This window comes from Pholcus phalangioides, unplaced genomic scaffold (assembly GCF_987345545.1).
Source record: "Pholcus phalangioides strain wild (caught in Gottingen) unplaced genomic scaffold, Ppha-v1.0 ptg000042l_1, whole genome shotgun sequence".
Classification (NCBI taxonomy): domain Eukaryota; kingdom Metazoa; phylum Arthropoda; class Arachnida; order Araneae; family Pholcidae; genus Pholcus; species Pholcus phalangioides.
In genome coordinates this window covers 25,987,101-26,003,171 of record NW_028301628.1, presented here as the reverse complement: position 1 = coordinate 26,003,171, position 16,071 = coordinate 25,987,101, and the positions used below count along the sequence as shown (strand labels likewise).

At 35.7% G+C, this 16,071-nt stretch overlaps 1 protein-coding gene across 2 annotated transcripts in view; it reads right to left on the bottom strand.

Moving 5' to 3' along the window:
• Nucleotides 1-9,984, bottom strand: part of LOC149064699 (uncharacterized) — a 73,751-nt gene extending 63,767 nt beyond the window's left edge. Inside the window, exon 1 of one of the 2 annotated variants that reach the window (XM_089255220.1) lies at nucleotides 9,516-9,984. The gene's annotated coding sequence lies outside the window, so the exon portion shown is untranslated. The remainder of the gene's footprint in view (nucleotides 1-9,515) is intronic. The other variant, XM_089255218.1, reaches the window with a different exon arrangement.
• Nucleotides 9,985-16,071: the final 6,087 nt, after the last annotated feature.

Below are 16,071 nucleotides of genomic sequence, written 5' to 3'. Positions count from 1 at the left end.
CTACCCAATAAAAGCCAAGACGAATTTTTACTCTCTTTTTTCCACCCTCCCCTGGAGAGAAATTCACAAGAGAATCTCGGGAATTTTCAATCCATTGATTCTACAAGTACATTGGCTCGAGTTCTGTCTACGTGATGTGTCTTCCACAGCAGTGTCACAACGATTCCTTTCTAACTTGATTTGATTGCGTTGGTGGCGAGTCTGTAACTAAAATTGTTTCCAGGGCCGCCCTAAAAAGACGCGGGGCCAGGTGGATTTCGACAATTTCGGGGCACCAAAAATATTTAGGACCCTTTTCGCCTCGATATTACATATTTTTGCGGGAAGAGATATATATATTTTTAATATGTTTCACCAATTCCAGAATTGATGAAAATTCAGAATTAATGAAAGTAATAATTCCAGAATTGATGAAAATTCAGAATTAATGATAATAATTCCAGAATTAACGAAAGTAATAATTCCAGAATTAATGAAAGTAATAATTCCAGAATTAATGAAAGTAATAATTCCAGAATTAATGAAATTAATATAATTCCAGAATTAATTAAAAAATCTCCAAAATTGATGGAAATTCATAATTAAAGGGAAAAAATTCAGAATTGATCGAAGTTGCTGATTAATGAAAGATATACTTTCAGAATTGATGAGAGGAATAATTTTAATTTCCGAATTGATGAGATAAATAATTTCAGCGTTAATGAAAATTCAGAATTAACGGTAGAAAAAATATCAGAATTGATGGAAATTCATAATCAACAAAAGAAATAACCTCAAAATTGATGAAAATTCAGAATTTACGGAAGAGAAAATGCCAGAATTTTGATGAAAATTCAGAATTAATGCAAAAATATAATTAAATAATTGGTAAAATCCTTCATCATGAGTGCGGGGCGTCATAAAAGCGGGGCCAGTTCAAGTGCGACCGCACCTGTCGCCCATCCTCTAACAGCGGCTCTGCTTGGAAAGAAATTCACAGGAGAATCTCAAGAATTTTCAATCCATTGATTCTACAAGAACATTGTCTCGGATTCTTTCTATGTGATGTGTTTTCTACAGCAGTCAAGCAGTCATACCGATTCTTTTCAACTCGATTTGATTGCGTTGGGGGCGAGTCAGTAACTAAAACTGTTTCAAGGGGCCCCCCTCACCAGATGCAGGGTCAGGTGTGTGTGTGTCTCAACAATTTCGGTTTACCAAAAATGGATCCCCTTTTCCCTGATTTCATATATTTTTTGGTGGAAAGGAATCGGTATCCATTATTTCAGAATATACAGAACGCCAAGAAATACCCATAGAAAATTTTTAAACACAATTAGATGTAAATTTTACAAATAACACAAAAAAATGATGAAAATTCAGCACTGAATGTAGTTTTAAACTGATGAAAGTAAAAATTACCGAAACCAATGAAAATTTCAGACTTAATTGAATGAATTAGAAATAATTCCAGCATCATTGAAAATACGGTATTAATGAAAGAAATAACTCCAGAGTAAATTAAGAATTAACGGATATTCCAGAATTGATAAAAATTTATGATGAATAAAATATATATAAATAATATAAAATATACATAAAATGTAATATAATTCAGAATTAATGAAAGTAATAATTCCAGAATAAATGAATGAATTGATTCATAATGAACGGAAAAAGAGTTCCAAACACACAACACACACAGCATAGATGGAAATTCAGAATTTTTCAAAGTAATAATCTCAGAATTGATGAAAACTCATGATTAACAGGAAAAAATTCCAGAGTTTATGCGAATTAATGGAAAAATAATTCCAGAGTTTATGCGAATTAATGGAAGAAATAATTCCAGAGTTTGTGCGAATTAATGGAAGAAATAATTCCAGAGTTTGTGCGAATTAATGGAACAAATAATTCCAGAGTTTATGCGAATTAATGGAAGAAATAATTCCAGAGTTTATGCGAATTAATGGAAGAAATAATTCCAGAGTTTATGCGAATTAATGGAAGAAATAATTCCAGAATTGATGAGAAAAAATTCAATAGACATGAAAAAACATTCAAGAATAGATGAAAGAAATAATTTCAGAATTGATGAGAGAAATGATTTCAGAATTGATGAGAGAAATGATTTCAGAATTGATGAGAGAAATGATTTCAGAATTGATGAGAGAAATGATTTCAGAATTGATGAGAGAAATGATTTCAGAATTGATGAGAGAAATATAATTCCAGAATTGATGAGAGAAATATAATTCCAGAATTGATGAGAGAATATAATTGATGATAATTTCAGCACTGATGAAAATTTAGAATTAACGGTAGAAGAGTAATTTCAGCGCTGATGAAAATTCTGAAACATCAGTAGAAATAGTTTTAGAATGGATGAAAATTCAGAATTAATGCAAAAAATAATTTAAGAATTGGTGAACGCGGGGTCCGGTGCAACCGCAGCTGTCGTACACCCCTCAGGGCGGCTCTGCTTCTAAACAAATTCACAGGAGAATCTCAAAAATTTTCAATCCATTGATTCTACAAGTACATTGGCTCGAGTTCTGTCTACGTGATGTGTCTTCCATAGCAGTGTCATAACGATTCCTTTTTAACTAGATTAGATTGCGTTGGTGGCGAGTCAGTAACTAAAATTGTTTCAGACAGAATGTTTTTTAGGATGTGTGTGTGCTTTTTTTTTTAACCTTCATTTTCCTTCTCTCCATTTGATTCCTAAATATACCACTTACTGTTCAGACAGCGAGGAAGTCTTTGAGGTCTTTCTTGGGAACGTAGGAGGGTGTGAGTATGCGCGCACTAAATTCCAATGCTGCTAGTTTGTTATACCTCTACATCTTAGTGTTCCTAGTGACTTGGTATAAGTCGAAGAAATGAAAAATGTCTGAGGAAAGTCAGGGAAAACGTAAAATACCTCGCATAAGTCAGGGAAAACGTAAAATACCTCGCATAAGTCAGGGAAAACGTAAAATACCTCGCATAAGTCAGGGAAAACGTAAAATACTTCGCATAAGTCAGGGAAATATGCGAATATTTTATGAAACTCATGGGAAAATTCTGTTGAAAAACGATGGGAAAAAACTGAAACTAGAAAAACATTTGAAAAAGGTTAAGGAGGTTGTTGCACGGTCTTGGCTCCCCCAGCCCTTTCCTATGAGAAAAATTCTCTGTCTTTAAGGAATATTTAAATGTTTTCTATCCCCATTTTTTAGGCTCTCAATTTTTTTCCCTTCAAATTTGGGGAAATTTTTATGAAATTTAAACGAGAGCTTTTTTAGGAATTTAGGTGTTGGTTACTTTTTTCTCGAAGTTTAATGCCAACAACATGCAACGTTTTCAAAAATCACAAAAATTTACCTATATTTTGTACCATAAAATTTAAAAAAAATCTTTTTAATTAGAAATTTCTCAGGTTAAACCATGTAACATCGAGTGCTGAGAGACACACAAAAAATTTGGAGACATTCGAACAAGTGGTGTTTGGAAAATTATTCCTTATCCGACAAAACAAAACATAGTTTTGACAAAAGAGCATTTTAATGGAGAACATTTTAGCGTAAACAGGATGCATAGCTACCAGCACACACCGCAAATTTCTGGGAACCGTTGATCCAAGAGCAAGGGAAGGCATGGCCTGTGTGACAAAAGTAACCCTAGGAGCTTTCTGCCGTGATCCGAACGGTTACAAAAAAACAAAAATCGTTAAAGACCGCTGGTCACTGAAATCTGAATTGCTGTATTTGGAACTAGGGATATAGTACTTTCCAGATTCAATAGTAATGCTGTGCATTTGACACATTAAAAGGGCCGTTATAGTGAATTCGGGTGACCCTGAGCTGAAACACTTTCGAGGCCCTACGACTTCGTATATTTTGAGAGGGAAAATTCGGCATCTAAACATGTATGTAATTACAGAACAAACAGAAATGCAGAAAAATAGCATGATGAAAGGAATAATTTTAGAATTATTGAAAGTCAAAAGTAATAATTGATGCCCGTTAATAACAATTATTAATTGTCAAATGAATTGCCAATAGCAATAATTGAGGCGTACAGGTACAGTTCTTTGGGCATTTTTTATACATGGCATATATTTCTGTTGGAGAATATGTCACCTGCAGTTTTTGTAAGGGAGCTTTTCTTCTGGTGATGGTTGTAATCAAAGCTCTTTATTTGTCAATATGCCTTTGTATTGGCTGACAGGGTTCCAACCTAGTGCCAACGCATATACTTTAGGGCCGTATTAAGAGCATCATGGACATCCCGGGCAAGTGATGCTCATGTACCATAGATGGTTGAAAATCGCAGCCTACCAGTTTTCATACTTGAAAGCCATACTGCCAAATCTCAAATAACCATGAGACACACCTATGCATCCAAAGTCCCCAAGGTGCGTTAAAAACCAGCACCGAAAGTCCTAGCTTATCAATCAATCTCCGTACCAGATACTAGTTTATGTGGATGCCATTTCCTGATTCATCAGGATACAATAAGTTGTAAAAAGGACGTTTTTTTGGAAATTTTTTAGCTACAAGAAGTAAGGATTCCTGGATGGCAGAATTTGCGTGTACTTTACGGGGTACCCAGGGCCATCTAAACACGTGAGTCTCATCCGGTCATGGAACGGGGACCCATGGCCTCCATACAGGGCGGTAATTAGGATTTTTGCCTCCCCCCCCTCCCCCCGGGACAAACATTACTTTGCCGCCCCCACAACTTCACAATGCGATAATTCTATAAGTTTATTCCCCTAAAAAATTGTCGCTAAATTTTGCCCCCGCTCCCTCTAGTTCCAGCCCTGGGCTGAAGCTCTGTCAGATGTGAGGGACATGCGGAGACCTCGTTGCATAAGGGAGGGGGACATCACCATCAAGTGTTCCGCGAGAAACTTTACGTTGGAAACCCCTGGTATGGGGGCGGGGCCGCAAAATCAAGTTCAAAAAAAAAAACAACCTAGTTATGGCTCTAACTTTAGACACGATAAAAACGCATTGAACTCGAAATTTCGTGTGTCCAAATGAATACCTTTCGCATGTGCCATCCATGGTTCCCCCCTCAAAATGATAGCAAGGGGGTCACCCCCAGGAATTAAGAAGTGGCTATCGGGAAAGGGATTTTTTTTTTCTCCCAAAAGAAAAGACTAGAATTTCATTAAAAGTACATTCGTTATAGAATATACTTTTAATTAATTCTTGTGTTTATCTTGTTCTTGTTTGATCCTGATTCCCACGGAAATGTGCCTTGGGACTGCACATCGGGCCACTAAAGTGATGTGGCTCAGCATCGCGGGTCACTCAAGTGATTTGTAAATGTACTGCTTAGTTCATTTTTACAAAATTTGGTTGGAGGTGATGAACCACATCAGATGACTTCGAGATCTACAATTGCCACACGGGCCCATGGGTTGTGCGTGTATGGTATATACCAGAGGTGCACAACTTTTCCAGTACGCGTGGCAAATATGCGGTATTTTTTCATACCTTAGGCAGTGATTACACTCTAAAAGTTTGATAAAATACCTTTTACAAAACTTGAAAAATGCAACCAATAAGCGTATCGGTTACATTTGAGCGAATGTAACCAATAGGCTTATTGGTTGGTTTTTTCAAGATCTGTAAAAGATCTTTTATCAAACTTATATAGTGTAATTAACGCCGGTATTACAGCATAAAAGTTTTATAAAAGTACTTTTATAAAATTTGAAAAATGCCACCAATAAGCACATTGGTTACATTGGAGTGAATTTAATTGATAAGATTATTAGTTGTTTTTCCTAAATTTTATAAAAGGACTTTTATCGAACTTTTATACTGTAATCCTGGTCCAAGGCCCAAGAAAAATATGCATTTAAACCTTTCGGGGGGAGGGAAGGGTGATCAAAATGGAATTTGATTGAAATTTCTCTCGAGAAAAACAGATAAATTGCAATTAGTTAGTGACGTCTCATCAACTCAATCGATTTGATTATGTTTAAGTTCAAATTTGTCAAGACGAGTTTTCTCATTTTGAAAGTTTTTTGTATTTGTTCCCGTTTCGGTCTGACTAGAATTGATGAAAAACTGACTTTTTTCAATGTAATTAGGATTTTATAACTATAAGAATTACGTTGATTGAAATTCGTTTTCTTTTCAAGAAAATGACCTACGCATTTTTATTGGTTGCGGGAAAACCCATTTATTTTTTATTCCTGTTCATGTGGCTCGCTCTGATTAATAAGGATATTGATTAATTATTTTGGTAACAGGGTAACGGAAATACCGTTATTTTTCCGCATTGTTCTTTTTATTTTATATATATATTACACAGAACGGAAGGGTGTACAGGAATTTACCGATGAACGATATCGGCAACAAAAAAATTAATGTCTCACGTTTCCGACATGATTTTTTTGCCCTTTATTGTTTCGTCATATCCGTTTCGGTTGTTTATGATTTCCTCTTGTCAAGTTGTCAGAATCGAATAGTTATCATTATGGAAAACTTTTCTATGAATTACAATGAAAATTCATTGAATAATGAATTTAGTACTTCGCCTAATCGGGATAATTTCACGATTTCATGATTGATAGTTTCGGTGCCACCCAAAAATGTGTGGGACTACCTTTGTCCCGACTTTGTATGTTTTGTGGGGGACGGAAATCGGAATTCAAAAATTCATATATTATTGGAAAATAGATAGGAATGTTGAAAAATATGCATTGGAAAAAAAACCCAATTAAACACTTAATTAAATGTGAATTAACATAAAAATCTATGAAAAATTTGAACTGATGAAAATTTAGCAATGAAAATTATTTTAAAAGAAAGGAACAATTCAAAACGAATAATGAAAATTTCGAATTGTGTGTGTGTGATGAATCGAAGAAAAATAATTGAAAGAAATAGTATTTAGCAATTTAGAATCAATGAAAGAAATGATTCTATACTTGTGAAAAATTCAGAATTAATGGAAGAAACGATTTTATAATGTTGTGGAAAATTCGGAATTAATGGAAGAAATTGTTCTATAACTGTGTAAAGAATTTGGAATTAATGAAAGAAATGATTCTATAATCTTGTGAAAAATTCGGAATTAATACAGGAAATGGCTCTATAATTGTATGAAAAGTTCATAATTAATGGAAGAAATGGTTCTATAATTGTGTGAAGAATTCAGAATTGAAGGAAGAAATGGTTCTATAATTGTATGAAAAGTTCAGAATATTAATGGAAGAAATGATTCTGGCATCTTTGAAAATTCTGAATTAAGAGTATACGGGACGTTCAAATCATGAAAATGACAAAATGTTTTTTATTACACAAAAAAAAAAGCAAAATTTGCATAAAATATTTTTCAACAAACCGCATTGAAATCTTGTTGGTTAGTTATTTTTCTAGTACGATTTTTATAATTAAAAACCCTGGTTGTCTGCGGGAAATAATATCTCCACATGTAGTTTTCTCCACGTTCGTTTTTCGTCACAAACTGATATTCAAAATGTCCCTTGCGAACCAAATTTCATTCAATTTACTCCAAATTTTTCACACACTTATTTCTCATGACCTATTTGAGATAAAAAAAATCATCCATTTTTAAATCTACTAATATTTGCTGCTAAAAATATGAATTAATTGTTAAAAAGGCCAAAAAAATTGCCGTTTGATCGATTATTTTAGTTTTTTTCCCTCCCAAATAGCGTTCGACACACATCCTACAATGTATGTTTATAAATTAATGTTTATGTGTGTGTGTGAAATGGATTAATCAAAATAGGACACGCAGGGGAGAAACATATCTAAGGCCGGCATTACACTATAAAAGTTTCAAAGTTCATTTATAAAACTTTAATAATTTAACCAATAAGGTTATCGGTCACATTGGAGAAAATGCAACCGATAGCCTTATTGGATGAATTTTTCATGTTTTATAAATGTAATTTTATCAAACTTTTATAGTGTAATCTCGGCCTAATTTCAGTTTTGCAATTGTCTTAAATTATATATTCATTAAAAATAATTTTTTTTCAAATAATTTGATTAGATTCACCAAAATACATTTATTTTGTGTGTTTATACGGTATTCAAAAAAAAAAAAAATTGCTGAAAACGTTAAAGAATTATTATCTTCATTCTGAACGTCCCTTGTCCCCTTAATGAAAGAAATAATTCTAGAATTGTCAAAACTCAGAATTAATGGAAGAATTGCAAAAAAGCCTTCAATAGTTTGAGGTCCCCTATTTTGGTTCGGGTCTCTGGGTCCCTTTAACAACTAGGAAATAAAAATGCTGTTAGTCAACTGGGGGCAAAATATCTATTTTTGTGTCCTCCCTCATATGATTTTAGGTGAAAAGAACACTCGGAGTAAAAAATACATCTGACTTTCCTTAGTTACCGCTGCCCTCTTTCGCGATACGAATAAGTTTTCTCTTTTATATTACTTTTTACATTTTCGTAGTTGAAGCTCAGACCAGGTCCACCCTTATAAGACGCGAGGCCCGGTGCGATAATTTGGGTGTTTTTTAGCCACAATTTTGTACATTTTTTGGAGGGAGGGACAGTGGCGTCGGAAGTGTTTCAAACCTGAGAGTGCTCGGCGTGAGCACTATGTGGGAAATTTTGATTTTTGAATCAAAGTAGGTAGGGCCTCGAAAACCATGATGTTCTTAAGTCAGCCACCTCGTTGGGCAATTTGTCTGTTGTGGCGTTGTATTTGTTGTTGTTGTATTTGCAATTCTGGGTGCTCGGACCCGTATCACAAATCACCGTGGGTGCTCGAGCACTCGCCGGCTCCGACGCAACTGGGGAGAGGAATCGGCATCAAAGATGCACACAATATGCCAGCATGAAGAAAAATATATATCCATCAATGGAAATTCTGATTTAATGAGAGAAAAAATTCCAGAATTGATGAAAATTCTGATTTAATGAGGGGAAAAAATTCCAGAATTGGTGAAAATTCTGATTTAATGAGGGGAAAAAATTCCAGAATTGGTGAAAATTCTGATTTAATGAGGGGGAAAAATTCCAGAATTGGTGAAAATTCAGATTTAATGAGGGGGAAAAGTTCCAGAATTGATGAAAATTCGGATTTAATGAGAAAAATTCCCAGAACTGTAGTGAAAATTCAGAAATAAGAGAAAAATCCCCAGAATTGATGAAAATTCAAAATTAATGGAAATTTAATGAAACAAATATTTCAAAGCCTGATGAAAGTGTTAATTCCGAAATTCCAGAACCAAATCAGTTGAACGTTTGCTATTACAAAAAGAAAACATATAATATATACAGTATATATATATTTTTCACTTCAAATAACCGTAAGTACGCTCCCCGAAACCATGCCCCCCCCCCCGTGCGACCGCACCTATAGTATACCCCCTTAAGGGCGGCCCTGACTGTAATAATACATTCTGCAATCTTGAAAATAACGAATTTTAGAATTTTCAAAGTAAAATAAAATTTTGTTAAAACTATCACAATACAATATAAATTTTTACACGAATGTAAAACACGCATTAATTAAAAAAAAAAAAAAAAATGTTTAAATACCTTTCTTTTGCTTGTCCAAAAAAAAGTTCTTGCCACCACAATCTAGAACTAAGTGAACATTATCCAATTTCGGGCTGGAGCTGTCAAACCGATGATTCTCCACAGAAAAATCGGAATTGAGAAAAAGATTCACTCACAAAAAAGTCCTTATCTTGTGTCTTGGAAATCCCTTAGCAAGAGGCAGAAATAAAATAAAAATAAATAATGTTAAATAAAAGGAAAAACAAAAAAAAGCTCGACGTTACGACGATGACTCACACAAGACACACAATATTTCCGTTCAACTGCGTGAAAATAATAAAAAATGTGAAAGAGAAAGAGAAAGAATAATAAGGTCGGCTGTAGGGCGCTTTCTTCTTTCTCGCGGTACGTGAAAAACTGGAAAGAAATCTCTTATGTATTGTATTAAAAAACCTATGCTACATCACACCGAAAAGTCATGCTACATTCTGCGAGATCACGTCATCTTCTGGGCCTGCCCGTCTGTTGCCGGACGCCAAAATATCGCCAAGGTAAAGTTTTTTTAGCAGCCAAAATATCTGCCAAATTTTTCCGTATATAATATAAAAAAACTTTTTTATTCATTAGGCCGGTATCACACTATAAAGATTTGATAAATGCCCTTTTATAAAACTTTAAAAATGCAGCCAATAAGGTCACCGCTTGCATTTTCTAGAATGTAGCCAATAATCTTATTGGTTAGATTTTTCAAGTTTCATAAAAGGGATTTTATCAAACTTTTATAGTGTAATACCGGCCTAAGGCTGGTATTTCACCATAAAACTTTGATAAAAATTCAACCAATAAACACATCTGTTACATTCGAGCGAACTTAACTGACACGCCTATTGGTTGCATTTTTCAAGTTTTGTAAACGAACTTTTATAGTGTAATCCCGGCCTTACACACAAATGTTATAAAATACAACACGACTGTTTATTGGAAAACACTCAGTGTTTTTTTATCGGGAGACCTATGGTTCCCCCCAAAGATATCGTTCGTAGTTCTGCAAAATCCTGGGGGTTCTCCGGGCATAGTTACAGGGGCTCCGCGACGCGAGTAATTTTATTAGAATTTAAAATTTTCGTCTTCTTGTGGACCATTTCAGACATCTCCGCAGACCCAAAGTTAAGAAACTGAATTTCGAAGTTCTGTGTTATGTGAACTCAGAAATGTATCCGATGACCCAAAAGTAATAGGAAAAAGTAAAAATTCAATAATTCGGAAAGTTCATGTATTCGGTAGCGTAAGCTCAGAAATGCTCAGAAAGTCGAAATGTTTTTTTTAATGACAAAAAATTTGTTGCGGGAATAGTTATACAGTACTGTAACACCGACTCGAACTTCTTACACCATTGCCGCAGTGGTGGTGGGCTGAAGTTCGTTTTCTGTGGTTCCCAACTTTTCAAGGTGAGAATACGAGCCGATCTCCCTGTTAAAAGGTCTCGCCACAGAGAGCAACAGGCCTACAACAGTAAAATCTTCATTCAGTGTTTGAAAAATACATGGTAGCACTCTAAAAAAAAATCACGCACGACACTACATACGTACTCAGACTAAAAAATAGATAGCAGATGTGGCAGCAATATAACAAGCGTTACACAGAAACAAACTTCACATTGGGTTCTCAACACGGACACACACATTCTAACACGTACAAATCGTTAGAAGTTCCTCAGAGCGTAGGCGGAGATAGACTTGGAAGTCTGAAGAAGCACGATGATGATGATGTCAATTCATATATACGTATATACATTAGATCAGTTGACTCCACCTTTGACGCCTGGGGGGGGGCATTGCTCCATACCCCCCCCCCCCCCGGTATCTCCGCCCATGCCTCAGAGGAATATGGACGAGGTGCATGTATGGTTTAGTAGTACTGTAAAACTTCACCATTTTTGAGATTTTTATTAGGAAAAACTCATGCTAGGTATAGCACATCCCCCCACAAGAGTGGGGCTGACAGGGCTCCAGCCCTAGGGCCCGGAGCAATTACTATCATTTTTTTTGTATTTTCATACTATAAATTCACTGGAGAAGGGCTCGTGAAAAGTCTGGTTTGAAAGCCCGCTAAAGATTCCAGCCTAAGGGCTCTGATCAAGGATGTGGGGGCCATGTTAGGCATAGTAAATATGTATATCACATCACCTGGGAATATATCAACATCAATTTCAAAAATTACTTTACATATTTGCTAATGTTGCAATAAAAAAAGGGATCACATTATTTTTTTTTTCCAATTTTTTTATGATTTTTTTCTCTTTAATTGGTGCAAAGTAACTCATATGAGTGGGTTACTTTGCTCCAACACTAATATAATGGTTATTTCTGGCAATATTTTAACTACTGTTGACCCACTTGAAATTCATTGCGTTACCTCATAGCACGACCGGAAACTGACAGGAAAATGATTTTTTTTGGCCTTTAATTTAAAAAAAATTATCAAAATTCACTAAAGTGCAACTCATCTCTTTTAACATGTGAAAAAAGCAACTTATATGAATGAAATTTGGTATTATTTTATCAACACATACGCACACATACAAAAGACACATATTCAGTTATTATTATTATCAGTTATGCGAGCTGAATTGAGCGTGAAAGTAAAAATCTACTCTAGGGTTATTTAACATGATTTTTTCGGTGGTGAAAAGTAGCCCAGTTTTGCTTAGAACATTACCATAAAATTATTATTGAGCATGTGATGATAAATAATTAGTGAATTCCAACTTTATAAGCATGTGATTTAACTGTCACCCATGTTTGACCATAACCTGGTTACATAGGAGGTCGTGGTCAGACACGGGCATCCGCTTCTTCCTCAAATTGACTTACCCGAGCATGGGCATCGTAATCTTTGCTCCTAGAGGGCGCTAACTGAAAAGCAAAAATTTAACTAAATCTATCTTCACAAACGCTATGGCTTCATGGAACAGTAAGAATATCTAGATACAGTAGAACCTCGATTATCCGAACACATCGTGAAGAGAGGCACAAGGCTACAAGCTGCCACGGCGATGCCGAGTGCGTGAACTGTGGCCGAGCTAATCGAGAGCGCAGTTCAGGCCTGCCTACGGGTCACCGTTGCACTGCTGGAAGCTGTCTCTCCCGAAGGAGGTCAAGAAACTTCGGCTTCAGTCGACAGTAACTACGAGTCAGACTCGTAGTCATTGTCACGAACAGCGTATATTATTGCGAGACGCTAGTCGGGGTTGTAGAAAGTGTACATAAGTTAGTCTGCGATCTTCGCAGACTCTTGTAGAGTCCTATTAACACGAGTTTTTCCGTTGTGGTGTTCCTGATACACCCGGCAAATGTTAACAGAGCGTCTTTTAGGGAAGACGATGAGTCTCCGACTAGGAGAGTCTTTTAATTTTACTGACCCAAAGGGTCAAGACCGGCTTTTCCCCTCCTGAAGCGAAAGGATCTAATTTTATTTAACCAAAGATGCGAGATGCGTCTTCACTCATCCCTCGTGCTGAGTGGGCTCGCACTCGCGACGTCGATCCTCAGAATTAACTGCGTGAATCCAGGGACGGGACAGTTGAAGTGAATGCCTATCCGAACACATCGGGACCGAAGGGTGTTCGGAAAATCAATTTCGAAACTAATTCAATAACGCAAAGGAATAAATTAAAATTCAGCAACAAAAACCTTATAATAATAAAATTTAACCCCCCTCACTCTGTGTATCACAAAAGAAAAGAAAATGGTTTTACCATGCATTTAATTAATACATATGCGCATGATAAATGATGCCGTCAAACCATTTCAAATATCCAAAAAAATGATTCTATCTTTAATTGCTTCAAACTTGCTTATATGATATTTTGTAACCGAGGGAAGATATAGATAAGATATTTTCCCTAAGACCCTAACGAGCTTGAGGCGACCACCGATAGACAGCGCCTTCATTTCCAACCCATCTTCTCAATGGCAGTAAATTGCAATATAGCTATATGACCAGAGTTAGTGCTTGGTGAAGTAAACCCCGTAATCGTTATAACATTAACAATTGAAGCAGGTCAGCGTTGCCCCTTTTCCCCCTAATCAACGCTTATTCGCCGTTTCCCAGATCAAGATAACAAAGAATCTTTTCTAAAAAACCTTTGTCAAGGGGCGCAGTGAGGGCTGTGGTCCTGATAAATGTTGGCGGCGCACAGTTTGAGAACACCCTGCTCTAGCTCATATTTGAACCTTCTCCTCTATTACATATCAATGATTAACCTACTAGAAAAAAAATTATTTAATACAATGAAACCTCGATATAACGATACTCTAGGGACCAAGAAAAAATATCGTTGTAGAGCAGAGGTCTTTTTTTCCTGGTCTATCTATTGTCACGAGCACTGCCTGTACCATAGACTAAAGATATTATTCTTACTCTGTGGCCTGTACCCATCATCGAAAGAAGAGCACCATTACAGCAAGTCTGACATACGTATGCAAGAAAAGTCAAGTTGATTTTAATCCTTGAAAGCAACTTGTACAAGGTATTTAATTGATAGTTATTTATAATTCAAGTACGCGGTACTCAAGGTATTTAATTCAAGCACTCGCGAGCGCGAGATCGGACACGAACATCGAGCACTCTAGGTGCTCCGTTATATCGAGTATCGTTTAGCGAGGTTTTATTCTATAAGATTGTATTCAATCACATGAATACCGTCGGTTAATTTCAGATTCTCGGGGCTTTTACTCCATGGATTGCATAAGAAAATGAAACACTCACACAAATAATTAAAAATAGTACAAAACCGGTCATAAAGATTTTTACTTTTTCTCTCGCGCAGGTTTTCAGGGTGAAAAATATCCTTTCTTTTCAATATAATTGAATGCTATCTTACAATGACGAACGTCCATTGTCCTTGACCAGGAACCAGAGGAGACAGAAAAAAAAAAAATCATGATAATGGTGATATCACAACAGTGACGTCATGAAGTTTAGTCATTGGCATGGAATGTGACTAAGGAAGATATGGGCAATATATTGGGGAAAAAAAATTAGATTTTTTTTTTTTTTACTATCATTTATCTTCCATGTAATAAAAAAAATTGTGGAAACAGGAGCAAAATAATAAATGCCAAGTCACGTCGTGGGGTAAACTAAAGATATAAGAGATTAAGGAAAGAAGAAAAATAAAATTTAATATTTGCTCTCCTTTTACAACTTTTCAATCACTATTTCATCGTTTTATCACCACCCGGGAAAAGTAAACAGAAAGGAGAAGAAATAATTTTCTATCTATTTTTGATCATAAAAATGTTTTTAGTTTTTTCTAAATCGGTGACATCATTGATCGATTCGTAAACAAGTGTCCCAAATACGACGGAATAAAAAAACTATTTCGGAAATATTGACCTGTATATTTACTTTTCCCATCGGATAGGTAAGGTTGTTGGACGGGGAAAAAAAAGTCATTATATTACAGTATTGTATTGTTATTTAATGACTGAATATTTTCTAAAGATTTTTATGTGTAAATAAAATTTCTAGATTTTTTCCTTCTTCTTTTATCTCAAGTTTAATTTTGATGATATTTCATAACTTAAATTTATTGCAATGATATTGAGCTGAGGTCTCCAACCTTTTTTTATAGTCGTGAGCACTGCTTGTAGCCATCGTCAAAAGAAGAGCACCTTCACGGAAAGTTTGACATTCCAATGCGTAAAATCAGAATGATTTGAATCCTTCAATAGAATTTGTACAAGGTGTTTATCTGGAACGTTGATCAAGTGCTCGTACGCACGAAATTGGACACGAGCATCGAGCACTCTGGGGGCTTCAGAGAGCACCGTAGTGCTCGCGAGCAACGGGTTGAAGATGCCTGATATAGAGTGAACGAGTAGTCCTGGAAACGATTTAAAAACCAATATCGAGAAACTGAAATTAAAAGAAAAAGAGTGCGGTTTACACTAAAATACTCATCATGGCCTGGAACAGGGGTTCTCTAACTGTTCGCCGCCAACCTTCGTCAGGTTTTTCTAAGAATCCCTTTGTTAAACTGCTCTGGGGAGTAGCGGATAAGCTTTGATTAGGAGAGGGATGCCACGGGTGGAAAAAAATTACCCCTGGTTTAGAGTTGTTCTTTTTTCTTAGAAATTAAAAAAAAAGATTAATATTTTACTCACAGGTGGCACTGTAAAACGAAAAAATCGACAGAACAATTAAAACGCAACACAAACAATACATAATTAACTTAATGTTTATGACAATTTGTTTTACATAAAACCAGGGTCAGTTCTGGACATTTTTCAAGTGTAAGCGAATGATATTTGGTGATAAAAAATCACCCTTACCCTTCAATTGCCACCCTAAAATGTCGGCGCTTTCTGCAGCCGTGCAATTCGCAGGATTCAAGATCCGGCCCTGCGCATAAAACCACCATATTTCAATATATATGAGCATCCTTTCATCAGTTTAGCTGAAGCCCGTGCTAAAAAATAGCGCTCATATTGAAATGTGATAGGTTTATATAAACGCAAGTTGCCATAAACATTAATTACGCACGTTTGCGTTGCATTTTATGTATTATGTCGAGTTTTCTGTTTTACAG